General features: G+C 37.3%; 1 protein-coding gene across 1 annotated transcript in view; it reads right to left on the bottom strand.

Annotated features, from left to right (window-relative positions):
* Positions 1-8,568: 8,568 nt before the first annotated feature.
* Positions 8,569-15,564, bottom strand: part of JMY (junction mediating and regulatory protein, p53 cofactor) — a 65,392-nt gene continuing 58,396 nt past the window's right edge. The window contains exon 11 of the mRNA XM_054652855.2: positions 8,569-13,925. The gene's annotated coding sequence lies outside the window, so the exon portion shown is untranslated. The remainder of the gene's footprint in view (positions 13,926-15,564) is intronic.

The raw sequence follows: 15,564 nt of genomic DNA, 5'->3' as shown, positions 1-15,564 counted from the left end.
CTGGAGGGGAGAGCAGTTACTTTGTGTATAAATTTACGTGGCAACTACAGTCTTGGGAAAAAAAAAAAAAAAGAAACAAGAAAAACAAACAAAAAAAAAATAACAAAAGAATTACCATAAGCCTCACAGAAATACAGAAATAGAACAAAAAAAAAAAAAAAAAAGGAGAAAAAAGAAATTAAACCCACAGTTCTTTATTTTGAAATACACTTGCTATTCTCTGGAGAATGTATTACTCTTTTTTTTTTTTTTCCTTTAATCTTTTTCAAGTTTGTGCAAGTGATAGCAGCAGCTACCTTAATCTTTCAGGTGCTACTGGATTTTGCATTAGTGTGTTATGTTGTGAAATCCTGACTTTGACATAAAAAATTTTTGTAAGTATATCCCCGTCTGGATAGCTAGTTTTTGGAGTGTATTGTTCATAATCCATATGCCTCAATGATCCAGAAATTGCATTTTTCTATGTGGACAAAGTAAAACATGTGAATTAAACTGTCCATTATAGATGACTGGAAGTTCCTTTTCCTGGCCAATATATCCAGGAAAGAGGAGAAAAAAATGAACTGATAATGCAGAAATGCGGTTATAACATCTCTAAGAAAATACATTTTCAGGTAAAATACAAATAAATAAATAAATAAATAAAGGGCTAAACCAGTTGTTACTCAAATAAGTATCATTTAATGCTATCGATGGCATTCCCAAGATAATTCCTTTAAAGAAAACCTTAGAATTAATAATGCATCAATTAAAGATTAATGTTTTGGGATATGTCTTTTCAGTTGTCAAATGTGAAAGGTTTCTGATTTCTGCTCATTTTTCTACCAGTTGGGGATTAACTTCAGGTTTGCCTTCAATAAGAGGCTAAACCTCATTTCATTCTGTCATCTCATATATTCTGTACTGAAGTGGCTGCTGAACAGCACTCTGTGAGCACTGCATTCAAAAGTCAAAATCAAAGCCATTTTTCAGAAATACTGCATGGAGAGAGGAATGGAAAACTGTTGCAGACCTTAATTCTCTGCAGAGCTGCAGATATCAGTAAAAGCACTTAACTTGGTTAGTTGCAAAAACCTTAAGGCCAAAGACAGATCTAATTAGAGATTAGATCTGGATGTCAGAAGACAATTAAAAAATACCATCAAGAAACTCCATCCCAATGTGTGTAGTTCAGTTTCAGTAACTGAACATGCCAGTTAAGTGCACACCTATACACTGGGGTTTCTTTTTCAGAAAATGGACCTGACTCTGCTAAGCAATGTTCAAACTGTCTTGTTTACATTTTCTTAGTAATGCTGCATTTGTGCACTACCTCTGAACAGTGCTAAGCAGAGACCATATCATGGGATAAAATTATATACACATTATTTGAAATCTGTGGTTTTGCTTAGCAGCCTTAGTTCCTCATTTTACTCCACTTACTTCAGACAAGATGAATTTTCCCTGTTTTGTTAAACATTTTGAAATTTGAAATTTTGTTAAACATTTTGGAGTTTTGTGTTAGATCCCAGATCAGTTCAGCTTGTGTCCACTCTTCTGGCCATGCCTAGCCAGAAAGCAGGCGTGAGTCTAAATGTCACAATACCTCTAGATACTATAGACATAAGGGGGTTTTCACACCATAAGGGGTCTCATAGCTTGCCCGCCACAACCTCTCAGGGACCTGCAGTGGCCAGTTCTGCTTCTGCACTGCTGGCAGCTCATCATAGGACCAAAGAAACACAATATACCTACTTTCCCCCTTATTGCTGGGTCTTGCATAAGCAGAGCTCAGATGAAACGATATATCTGGCATTCCTTAGTATTTTCAGATAAAGCCATGGAAGGAAAGTAACTATCAAAGGTGTTGTAAATTTGGGGTGGGTGAGGGAAGCACAGATTTCAAAAAGATTCCCTAGTGTGGAACCCTTGTGTAGCTGTAAAATAGGTGAGAATGATTTGCATAGGGAATGACAAACCACCTGGAAGGATCTCACTTTCCTTAGGTGCTCACATCATGCTGACATTGAGCACACCTGGCTTGGCCCAAAAGTCCACTCTTGATTGCTAGAGGCTTCCCAAGGTCAGCACTGGGGGTGTGTTTCATGAACACAGCTGAAGTCCTGACAGTCTGCAAACCCCATGTCCTTTCTGTCTTTTACCTTCACCACTCTAGAGGTTTGATACCAGTATTAGCCATCAGTGCTCCCTGTTTTCTGCTGTCATCCGATCCTATGATGTTCCTATGATGGTAATGGAATTCTGAACTGAGTTTGGGGTTTTTTCTTTCTTTTAACTTGGAAGTAGTTTCCAACCTTGTTCCCTGCTTTGGGAATTCTCATCTGCTCTCATCCAAGCCTCATCTCGCTGCATGGATCCAGCAGTGTGTCAGGTGCTTTTGCTTCCATTAGGTTGAGAATAGCAACATAGACATTTTCTTGGAAGAGAATTTGCATTTCTGTGACTGTGGTAATTCTTGAAGAAGAAGGTTTTTTTCTCAGTAGATCAAGAAGGAGGGCAGAACTAAGGACCTTCACAAACAATACCATGCATCCAGGTGCTAAGGGGAGAGGAAGAGCTACACTTGACAAGGTATGTGTAAATATAATCTGTGTGTATGGATTTCCTCCTGTTGAATTAAATATGGTCATGCAGATACTTGCAGAGAGGGAACAAGGCCTTTGAAATTCTCTGAGTCTGGCTTGTATTTTATTAAATGTTCAGTTGAATTGTCTCTAAACAAAACAAAAGAAATTGGAAGCAAAATGACCTTGTACTTGCCTGCAGGAGAAAGATCATAGCCCTTACTTATGGATGGAAATTTTAACATTAAATCTACTTATTTCTTCACATCTGAATATATATGGTTATTTTTATAATTCCAGCAGTTTTGTTTCTCAGGAATCTGCAGCAATGAGAACCAGAAATCCATCAGTGTAAGGTACAGCTCTCTTTGACTTAGTGAGAGGAGCCAGGGTAGAAGTCTGTAGATGAGTGCCTCAAGTAGTATTTCATGCGAGCATCCTGCATCTAGTCCCTGCTGCACAGCCTCACTGCTACACCCTGCCAACTGCACTTGCTGTCTGTCCCAGAAGCAACCCAGGAGGGCTTGCTGTCCTTTGTTCAGAAGCTGCTGCTTCAAAACTGTAGCTCTGTCATTACCAGTCTGGAGCCCTTTTGCTCCAGAGCATTTTGCACAGTCAGAGTTTTGCTTGCAGGGGGAGAAAGGGGGAAATTTCATTCTGTATATCTTAAAGAAGCAGAGTAATATGTAGATTTGCTATAAGCTGCTTTTCCCCACCTCTTTAAAAAGAAATTATGAAAGCTTTATTTGAGGTGGTTATTGTTACCATTTGAACCTACCAGCCAAAACTTTCATTATCTTCTATTTCTTGCATTTTTTCTTTTGTTCTGTGTTCTTTTCTCTTGCATAACATGGAACAACTAAACATGTTAATAGTCAATATAAGTCCTAAACTGCTTATGGAATGAGAAACAAATATTCAGTGTCCAGCTCACTCAGCAGGGACATCAGTAACCCAAAAAACCCAAAACCCACCCACAAAAGAGATACTTGTGGGAATGAGGTGCTGACTGTTGTGCATGAACATTTCAGCCTCAGTGAGGAAGCATTGGGGATCTTCTAAACAAGCATTACTGAGGCATGCTACTAGAAAGTACCTTGAATCAGAGCTGTCATAGACACAGCAATGCAAATATTTTCAGAAGACATGAGTTTTCATGCTCTTCACCGATGATGATAACTGTATTGCACAAATAGAAAATACCTATAAGGCACATGTAACTCAAGTTAAAATGCAAAAATGTGTTAGGATTGACAGCAAAAGTTCCCATCAAGCTAGAAGATTTCTGTCATCAGCTAGAATAGGCAACAGGTCTTTTGCAAATGAATTATAGCTACGTTGGAAATCTCCACAAGAGAACAAGTACAAAGACAAGAACAGTTCTCTGTACCTGAGTCAGGCTGGGAAATCCATCTATGGGACTTAGTCTTGAGTAACAGGTTGGGTAGCTGGCAAACAGTACTGTCGTTTCAGAGGGGTTTAAAGGAATTTTGACACTTGGGCCACACTGCAGTTATCCAACTGGGACAAGGACATAGATATCTAAAATCCAGAAGGGAATAAGGCCTCACAGAGCACAGCACTGGTCAGCTCTGTGACTGAGCAAGCAACTGCACTGGAACTGCTGGTGTGTCCAAACATGGAATCGTCTCTCTGAACCTGGCAATGAGGATGGTTCACTTATGGGATAAGAACAAGCAAGTTCACCAGCCTTGAGGCTGGTTTTACAGCTCAGCAATAGCTGTTAGGTGGCTGTGGAATTTGCCATAACACTTCAAGTCTCACTTTTGAGGGGCTGCACCAGAAGAGGGGGCCACTACTAGAGGCAGTTGTAAGGTGACCTCCACGGCTCCCACAAGCACAGTGCTGGGTCTTACATGGCATAAATGCTGGCATGCAGCTACTTGGAAAATAGTTAGCTGGTGACAGTGGCATGTCAAAGGATCAGGCCTTCATCACCTGGAAGGTCTTCATGGATTTAAGTGAAGAAATTCTAACTCACAGTATTTCAGGGTAAGTTTTTCTTTTTTAACTGAAACTTCACAGCTTGCTATTGCAATGACACATTGATGGGTTAATAGAAGACACTGTCCTGTTGGGAAACAGCTAGGCTCCTTCCACTGGGAAGGGAGCAGAAGCAAAGTTTGCATTCAATTAGCCAAGCTGGTATTAGTGATAGTACCAAGCACTTCCTTATCCAGAAGCATCCCTGCAACCTTGAGCATCCACCAAGACTGCAGCAAACTCATTCATCTGGGCCTCAAAAGGCAGGGATTCTGTAGTTATCTCAGGCAGCTAATGGCTGGGAGCAGAACCCAGGTTTATCCCAGATGGCTGACAGCGCAGTCTCAACAAATGCTGTCTGGAACACAAAGTTTCTGTTCGAAGTTTCTTACTGCAAAGAGAGATTAAAAGTTGAGTACTTGAAGGGTTGGCATTTTCTGCAAAATGGGACATAGCACTAACTTGGAAATGTAACTGCTTTTGAGTATTTAAATATAATGCATGTTATTTTGTACACCAATTAAGCAAAGCATGCCCTGGTAGGCATTGTGTGGCTCACGTTTTCCCTGAATACATAGCCCAAGTAGACTTTATTAAAGAGTGACAAACCTGATCTCCTAAACAGAGATTTGCTTTAACTAATAGAACCTTTGACTGAGGACAATTTCTGCACTCCTCTAATCTTTTCCCAGAATGGCTGAATAAGAGTAGGCGCCCTCCAAGTATTACTTGGGGAGTTTTGACCATCTCCTGGCCACAAGCACTGACGGAATGGCCCATGAATGGTCAGACTTTGCAAAAACCAACAGCCTGACTCACTGAGCACAGTTTGACTTAGAGCTGAGTGACAGAGCAAGGTATGTGTGTGTCAGGGGACACATAAAAACACTGTTGTAAAGTGGGGGAAATAAATTTCCTCCTGCAGATCTCCCAAGGTGCTGGGCAGGAGAACGAACCTTATGTTTCAACTTACTCTGCTATTAAGAGAAGACTTTTCAGCAGCAGAAATCTTTAGGAAACCATGACAAAAATATATGTATGCCATCGACAGAAATATAGGATATGTGCTTTCTCTTTTTTGATACTATAAATATTACTTTATAATGCCAATTTAAGACTTTTTTTAACATGTCATTAGAAACCAAGAGCAGTGTGCAGTGGTTTTTCTGTCAAATTGTTTTCACAGGACTTTATCCACTCCAACAGTCATTTTACTCACAGCCAAGTGCATGTGGGGGGGAAAATGGCCATCCTTTTATGGTGCTTCAAAAGAAGTTGATTCATAAATGTCTGTTACTGGTGTTTAAATTGTGCTTTTAACATGCATGGCAGTTTGAGCATGCACTGATGATTTTGTATGCTAACAACTCAGTTACACTCTTACTGAAATTGAATGGGATTAAAATAAAGTACTGAGGAAGAAAAAGTATAGTTAATATAAGTCCTTTGTATGAATTGCATGATTCTTCAATCTTCCTTATTCCTGACTTTTAAACAGTAATGTACAGAGGGAATGTGATGCTAATTAGAAAAGTTGTCACGATGCAAGAATGAAGTAAACAGTGACTTATGTTTGAAAGTCTGTGAATGTGCTTAGTCTTATGTAAGCAATGTGGGGTATAGTGAGATGTCTCAGAGAAGTCAAGAAGGCTGCTGCATTCCATGGTGAGGAATGAGTGACAAGAAAGCAATACAACAAACATCCCAGAAACAGCACAAAACTACAATAGGAAAAAGGGGTAAGACAGCAGATACAGTGTGAATGTGAATATAACTTTTGTTTTGGTTTAGGTTCTTTTATTCCCAAAGTTTTGGTTGATTAATGATGAGTAAACCCCAGCAACGACAGAGGCAGCAGCTTTAACAGCACAGAGTAATCTGTGCCTGTTTTTATCCACCAGCCCTTCCTGTGGAGGCAACAGTTCAAGGGAGATGTGCTGTTTTTGAGCTGATGAAAATCTGGACAGTGAGCATGACTGTGGTGAAGATTTGTATAAAGTTTAGAGAAAGTAATTAGAGACTGAGAATCTTACTGCAAAGGGGGAAAGGCAGAAATGCTTCTCTGTGGGATCAGTTCTGCAGGATGGAGGTTTGGACAGATACTTGCAGCACTTCTGTGAGCAAGGTACATTACACAGTGATGATACTGTAGCTTCTTGGGAACACCTCTGGGATGGTTTTCTGCTGAAGGGCAGTTTGTGCAAGCAAAGTGATACCTGTAACAGTTAAATGGCTGACATGGTACATATCTAAAGTTTAAGACCACATTTTAATTATTTTTATGGACATTATAACCTTCCTTTATAAATGGTAAAAACCACAGTAGCACACACAGTGTGCACAACTCTGTAATGGTAGATTTAGACCTTTGCCTTGAGCATAAAGCTCCAGCTGCAGTGGTGGCAGTGACATGCTTATGGCTTGCTGATCCCAAGATTCAGAGGTACTGTAGCAGTCCAGGATTCCTCTAAACTCCCTCCAATTGCAGGAAGAATGAAGCCTATAAAATGGGTTTCTCCCTATGATGGGAAGCAGCAGTAAGAACTGCTGAGAAAAGCAACAGTTCATAGGTTTTGGAAAAAAAATCTGCAAAATACACCTTCCATTATTACTTCTTTCCCTTGTACCTACTGCCTCTGTTGAGCATTAAGAGGTGGAACAGAGACAAACCCTGCACGTACCAGTAGTTCCCCTATTTCAGAGGCATTGTGGCCCACTGAATATTTATTTACAATGTACCTTTGATTTACATGTGACATGTTACAAGCAGGAAAAAAAAAATGGTTCTTTCATCTTCTGTGTTGTACCAAAAAGAGGCCTTATTTTGCATGGCATACCACTGCCTTTTAATTCTGCCTACAGATTACATTGACTCATCTGCAATCCTGATGCATACACTAAATTCACTTCCAACCTGTACTGACACTGTAGAGAGTTATAAAAATAACAATCAACTTAGCTACTGAAGCCAGTGCCAAACAGAACCATGTGATGGAGCATCAGTTTGTCCTGCAGAGCAAAACCTGTGCAGGCACCCACATCAAGATCACACACTGCCAGAGCTTTAGGAACAGACCTCAGACACAAATGAAACTCTCTTCTCTCTTAAGTCAGCAACAATCAAAGAACTGATTATTTCAAAGCACATTTTCTACTTGTTCTACATGTTCTTCCATAACCCAGAATTAAGAGTCATTATTACCTGGCATGAAAAACACCATTAGGAAACCAAAGTCAGACAGCTTTGATTTTGTACAAGACATGTTGCAATGTAGATTTGCACTGCAAATACAAAGTTGGTTTCATGTTACTCTTTGAAATATCCTTTTTCTTGTTTTCTCAGGATTGTAATGGCACTAAAAAGTTCCTGTTTCAGAAATACACTGGTTTTTCGTTTCCTCATATTAAGGAACCAGCTAGAAATAGAACCTACTGCACTGCACCAAAAACACAGAAGCAAAAGGGAAAAGAGATACAATATAAAGATACCTTTTTTTGCAAGACACAGGTCTACATAAATAATAACACAAAATGGCTAGAGCAATAAAAGGAAGAACTTACTCACAAACACCTAGGAACTCTAGTGAGGGACATGGTAGGTGTAAATAAGGGTGCCAAGCTCTTAACATTTCAGTATTTAAACTTTCACCCTTTTTGATAGAGTGTTTCTGTCTTTTGATCAAGAGATGGAAAGTGGGTGTGCTTTGTAATTACGCACAACTACCCAGCATCATTCAGGAGCAAGGTTCTTCTGTAATACTTATATTGTTCATGTGGATTCATTTACAAAGATGTTACCTAGCTACAAATATTCCATGCTGCAACATAGCTTAGAAGCAACCACCTACCATTAAACCATGACAGAGAATTTGAGGAATTGTAAGAATACCAATGGGAACTGAAATGAATTAGATCTGAAATTGTTTTTTGTGGGAACCAAACTGTACCAAAAGTATTTTTAAATGCTAGTATATAATCAAAGTTAAAACCAAGACAGTGATCAAATAAATATCCTTTAATAAAGAAAAGAGGAATAATTTTAAAGCACCAAAACTGTGAGTATGATGTTACATTGCATGTACAATAAGGTGAATGCAGTACTTTGTGTACAGGTTTAAATTTCTGAATCATGATAATAAAATCCCATGAAATACACAGCAATAAACTTGCACTGCAGAAAAGCTGCACTAAAGAAAAAAGACCAAGAAGCAGACGATTAAAACTTCTTTTAGTTTCTAGGTATTGCTAGAAATCTTTGTTTAGTTATTAAACTTTTTTTTAAACATACTTGTGCTTAATACTTAGTAACTTTGAGCATTTTCAGGCATAGTAAATTTGCAGAGTTTTTACAATAAAATATGCATTTAATATGTCCTTTTGAATATAATGGAATTAAAGAACTTTCTTAAAGCCAAGCACAATGTGCTAGTAGTGTCTTAGTCTAATGATAATATTGCACAAAGCTAGTAAATGGAAAATTTGTTTTCATTATTTCTTATTTATTCTACAGGCTTAACAAAGGAGTTAGTTTCATTAAGCTTCACTGGCTTCATTAATGTAAGACAACTTGCAGCCATCTGTATTTTTTTAGCTTTCCTTTCATGATGATGCATTTCTATACACGTAAAATGAAATTCAAAACATATAGCAACAGCAACAACACGCTGGAAGATGTTAAGTGAATATCCCCAATGCCAACACCTATTAACCAATTCAGAAGTCAAAACTATGTTTATACTCTGAAAATCAAGCCAGTTTATGGCAAACAAATTCCTGGATAGGCGACAGTCTCTGGAATAAAGTCTCTGCAGAGTTTGGACTATACACACCAGAACGGTGCGTATCATCCTTTCTACTTGTTTTCAATGGACACACTACTGGTTAATGAGCATTAGATAATGCTCTACAAATTAATATTAAAAACTCAGCAGAATAAAATTAATTGCTTGGTCATTTTCCATATTAGAGGTACAGAGCATTCACATTTGAGAATGGAAAGATGACCTTTTCTGTCAAATTCTGAAGCTCTGAGCAACAGAATATAGAAGACCTGAATCACAATAAAAATACATAAATGTCAGGTTGCAGATTCACCAAAGCCAGAGCTGTGAGTTTTGGATTAACAGTTAAACTGAAAGGGAAGTACAAAGACCCATATATGCAACAGCCCCTCCCACAAATATATTGGCATGCCCGCCCTCCCTCGACCCTCCTAAAAATTCTAAGTATTTATGTATTAGGCAGCAATTAAATATAAATTCACTTTGTAGGAAAACTTAAATTACAGTATATTTATAGGTTAAAAATAGCCATTGTGTTGATAGCATTGATAGCAGAATGTTGATGTGCTTATTACACCAAAGAGCAATTTGCAGTCAAGTTTAGGATGACCTATTGTCTGTCAGCTCCAAGAGGACTGAAATCATGCAACATGCTCTCCCAGTAAGGTGCTTCTGTTACTCCTTTTCTTTGCAAGAAGCTTTGCTTGTTCTTAACATTAATTCTGTAGTGCGAAACATCAACAACATATTGTCCATGCTTATGAAATCATTACCAGAAATACATCCAGGTAATTTAATTACATAAGCATTACAATGAAAATAAAATCTGATTACACGCATGAGCAAACTTGATTTACAAATTACACTCCTGAAATTCAGTGCAACAAATGGAATAAGGATAACATTAACCAATAATGTTTCTGCCTCCTCTTCTCAATAAGTTGCATCTTCAATAATGCATCTATCATTACTTTATTATTAAACAGTACAGAATATAGTGCTTATACTCAAAATGATTCTTTACAAATAACGTAGTGAAGTATGTTGAGTTCTATCCCCAATTCAGTCACAAAAGTACACAATATATAATCATACTAATTTATTTTACAAGTGTCTGGTATAGAATGCAGACTGTCAGATTAAAAAAAAAGAAAAAACAAACAAAACCAGGCAAAACTTAGAAGTGATGTTTGAAAAGAATAAAAAAAAAAGCCTTCATCTACCCTACACAGATAACTAACATGAAAATACAGTAAAGTGAGTAAGACTATTGATCATTTGTAAAGGATCTGGAAACCTCCATGAATGAGAACATGAAATTCTTGTTGATATAAATTCAATTTCTGAACAAGACTATTGCTGTTTACCTTACATTTTGGTTATTTTAGCAGAAACCGAGTATTTAGTTTCTTGTTCCCATTTATAAAAGGTTTTTCAGTCCTTACATAAGCATTTGTACAATAGACATTATGCATCCCAAATCTTTACTTCACTGGATGTTATAGCATAGTAAAACTTTTAATTTCAAAAAAGAAATAAGTTTCTAAAAATAGAAAAAAGCCGAAAAGCTGACAAACTACTTAAGATAAATAACTAGCAACAGAACAATGCAGCCACAACAATAAAATGAAAAATATCAATAGGCAGGTCTTTTTATGGAGGCTCTTTTTCCTTGCGCATGTTTACGTGTTTTTCCTTAGTGATGCTTGCCAAGATTTCTCACAATTATTACAGCATTTCTCAGCTGTGGAGGAACTGACCTCAACGCAGGACTGTCATGATTTCCCTAAGTTACTTATAAATACACTAAACTTTCCCCTTCTTCTCCAGTAGCCATCCCACTGGAAAATTTCATATGGCAGAGGATGGTACCTTTTATGCATTAGCCTGTGTACACTACATATGCACAATTTTTATATTAAAGTGAAAATTACGTGAAATTGTGACATCTAATGACTCATGGAGATTTAAATTCAGGATTTTTTTTTTTGAGTAGGATGAGGGAAAAAAATTAATTCATTTTCCACATAGAAGATGGCAGTTTTGAACTGATACATACTGCTATGCTCAGCGTAACAACTAGTTTTTGTGTGCCATAAAATACATGCTCATATGAGAACTCCATTTCTATTGAGACTAAGCTACTACAGAAATCTAAGATTTCAGCTAAATATGAAACAGATTAAGAAGAGTAATTTTCATCAGTCATGCACACATTTTTCAAGGCAAAGATGACAGATCACATGGCAAACATATCTGAAAACTGTAGTAGAGTACAGCATGGAGCTATTTAGATAACAACACAGTGGTAAACTGCAGACAAACGTGTTGTGCAAGGGAACCACTGCACAAACACTTTAAAATTACACTATTTTTCCTCGGCTTGAAATTTTGCTAGTGTTCTGTATGCATACTCTAAGGAATAAAACCGCAGGCTGGAAAATAGGAAAAATGAACATAAAAGTTCCTTGTTTAATTTAGCACTAAGTTTCAGACGAAATGTATAATGTGCATTACCATTTCACATCAAAGTTCTGTTTTGTGCTACAGCCAAAAATTTATTTGATTACCTTGGTTTTAATGTGTGGTGTGACTGAAAGTACAAACAAATGTAGAACTAAACAGCTGATGGTATAGGCAGTGTCGAATGATTATGATGAACCTTGAAAGTGCTGCTATTGCTGCACGGACACAGCATCAGACAGCTCGCAACCATATCACGTAGCACAGAATTCAGAGAATAAGTTTAAGAAAAAAGCATCATGAAGTTTTAGGCCTGTGGAAAGCCAGTATCAGGTGTTTCACACAACTGAAAAATAGAGACCTAGCAACTAACACAGCAAAATCTATACAATTCTACAGTAACGCTGCTCGCAGGTGCTTTGAAAATCAATGTTCACTAACTTTATAAGTAAGGCAACATGGTTAAGAAAATCCTCCCAAGATGTTTGACAGAGCTTTAATTTTTGGATAGCCACAGCAAAACATCTTCAATAGACTGAAGGGTCCCAGAGCTGAGGTTCCTTTAGATTACACAGCCTATTGCTAAGGTAAGGTCTCCTGCTCCTCTCTCTGTAAGTAAACGGCAAGACGTGAAATCCCCTGTTATAAATGTTAACACAGTACGTGTTCCATTACACGACAGCAGCAATGAGTAACTCCACTTAAAAGAACCCAGATCCCCATAAAGTAGTTTATCTGTCAAAAGAGGAACAGTGAATGGACCACACAACACAAAAGACAGGGACTGTGTATTTCTCAAACACAGTGTATGTTACACTAGTAAAAACAAAATGCTAGTGGAAATTCAGCTTTCCTAGAAGTGTAATGGGCTGATTTTTAATACCACATGAGGTTTTTAGGTGGTACAAGGCTACTTGTATCTCTGTATTGACATACCTCTTGGTACTGTGGTATCGTAAGAGTAGCTGCCTGCAGCCATTAGTCATGAGGTTTAGGACTACTCCTAAGTATTCACTGCAGAGGAAGTTGTAACTCTCCTTTAAAAATAAAACAGTCAGAATCAAAAGAAACTTTTTTCAGCCAGTAGGCTTTTGGGTATGAAATACAAACATTTTTGCAGCCACTAAAGGGAATAATGAAAACCAGCAAGAATAGCATGATTTTCACAACTCAATTATCAGAATGCTTAAGTGCTTTGATCTTTTTTTAAAGAAGGCTGCTTAGACTAATCAAAAGCCATTTTAAACCAAAAGAGAAAAATATTTTTAAGTATGAAATTACAAAATATTGCTTCTTATAACAAATGATAAAAGTATAACTAACTTGGTTCAGCATAGCTAAATATTTTTAAAAAGCATGAAAATGTCTACTTTAAAAAGATGTCAGACTAAACATGACCTTCTAAAAAGGTGCTGCAGTATGTCTTACTAAATATATCATGATGGAAACAAACATTCTTGAATATGTACTGAACTCAACTCTTAATTCTCATTGTGCTGTGGTCACTTGTTGCTTTTCATACTGATATATGCTTCTTCAAGCTAAGAAGAAAAAAAGTCTTAGTTGCATGTTACTGAATTTCAGCTACTGTAGTGCAACTAGGAATTCTCTTTCTGGAATATCAGACTGCTACACAGCAAGCTTCTCTGCAGGGAGCCATTTTGTTGAATTTTCAAGCACATGAGATATTCAGTGCAGTGAAGGGGCCGTTTTACAGCTGGTTTAGAACCCCCAAGTTACTCTAACAGCAAGTAGTCTCCCAGCTCAAAATGGCCCCCTCACTTAACTGGCCATACATTACTAACGCAAATATAAAAAGTGCTTAAGAATTGGGCATTCTTGATAGTATAAAATGCATGTCTTAACAACTTAGCTTTGTGCCCCAACCAGAATTTGTTTGAACAAATAAAGAAAAAAGTGACCTGAAATTAACATTTCAGGCCATTTTTTTCCAAGTACTGAGTTATTTGCCAAAGAAAGACTATTTCTTTGCCAAAGAAAGCCTTCTGTGGAATTGATGGTCATAACTGCTGGCTCTGAATTCTCAGAAATGCAGAAGAAAAGTAAATCTTCAACTGGGGTTTCTTTTCGCACGTTGGTGGCTGTCAAGCACCTGTTTGGAAAGAAAGAAAAAAGAAACATCTGAAAACTAAACTGCTGTACAAATATTCTCAGATATTCTCAACATATTAGGCAATTCTAACATGCAATATCGTGAGCAGTGCAATATACTGAGCAAAGGTTCTCTTTGCTCCCAGGATAATGACACAGTGACTCTGAAGCCAGAACACACATATGACCAGGACTTTTTTTTTTGCCTTCTGGTATTACTGGCAGTTAACACAGATTAGATTTTGAAGAGGCCCAAAATACTGGATGAGAGAACAAAAGCTCCCTTGTTATCTGTTACTTTCGTCCATCACTGAGAGGAACTCAGGTTCTGCATTACTTACAGTACTCTTAGTGTACTATGGTGCACTATTATGTACTCATGTGCAGATATTCTCAGGATACATTTGATTACCAGTAATCTCTCAGATTTTTCATACAGAAGCTACTACATATTTATACTGCTTGCTCAGCTACTTCAACATACAGAATGCCTCAGTATCTTTTTACATGTTTCAGTGTCTGTCTGGAAAGAACTGCTCTTTAAAAGGTTAGACATAACTTTATGTAGAAGTTAACTCACAGAACAGGAAATACAAGAAATTACTAGGTCTCCTGCAAGAATTAGTTACTGTTAGTTTTGTCTTCAAACTTCAATTAATGAAACCACTTCAGTGAGCACTACTAACACTCCCTCTTTCACATGTATCAAGGAACTTTCTAGTACTTAATAAATATACATCACTGTATCAGATTTAGCCTTTCTTTTGTAAGGCAAATATGTACATTACACTTAGCCTATACAGACATATTTATAATTAAGCTTAATTCATAAAAAATATGTGCCAACACACTTCTTGTACACATGTTTTCAACCTAAAATCTCTATGCTACTGTTTTGGCATGTGTAGCACAAGTTAAAAACCAGTCGATCAATCTTAAAGCATGACATTAAGTGGGTAACCTTACAGTAAAAAATACTAGCCTGCTATTTCTACAGCAGACTTTCATTACTTTACTCTTGTATGATGAATGCTAGGAAACCAGTCTGTATCTTCAAGCAAGTATGCTCATCTATATGGAAAGCATTTTTTCAGTTGAGTTTTTCAAGGGCTTTGTCTCAATCTCTGCTGTTTCTGAGCTATTTTTTGATGAAGTGAATATCCCCAAATTTTCTGAGCTATTCTTTACAACCATTTTTCAATCTAAACTATTATGTGTTAAATAATCTCACCTAAAAACAATCCTAACAGGGTTGTTTTTGTAATAAAATACAACATTGGTAAGAGAAAGCAAGTCTTAGATATGTAAAGAACAAGGAGCACATACTGCTGACACTGAACTGACACTGAATACTGCTTTTAGGTCTAAATGATTTCACAGGACTTCAGCAGGATGTAGACAGGTAAAAAGGAGGCAACAACCAGGGACCACCTGGCAGTGATTTTCAGGCTGCATTCTGAACTCCTTTTATGGGGCTGCAAATAGCAGAGAAAAACATGTATTTACATTGTGTGGCAATGACCACAGAATATTTCTAAGACGTACTTCCAATGTAAAATGCTTAGGAGGTCAACCAATTTAATTTAAAAAAAATTAAGTCAGTCTTGGAAAATTCCTTTGTATTTTGCCAAAAAAATGCA

This window comes from Agelaius phoeniceus, chromosome Z (genome assembly GCF_051311805.1).
Source record: "Agelaius phoeniceus isolate bAgePho1 chromosome Z, bAgePho1.hap1, whole genome shotgun sequence".
Classification (NCBI taxonomy): Eukaryota; Metazoa; Chordata; class Aves; order Passeriformes; family Icteridae; genus Agelaius; species Agelaius phoeniceus.
The sequence above is the reverse complement of the archived record's forward strand: the minus strand, read 5'-3'. Positions and strand labels throughout refer to the sequence as shown.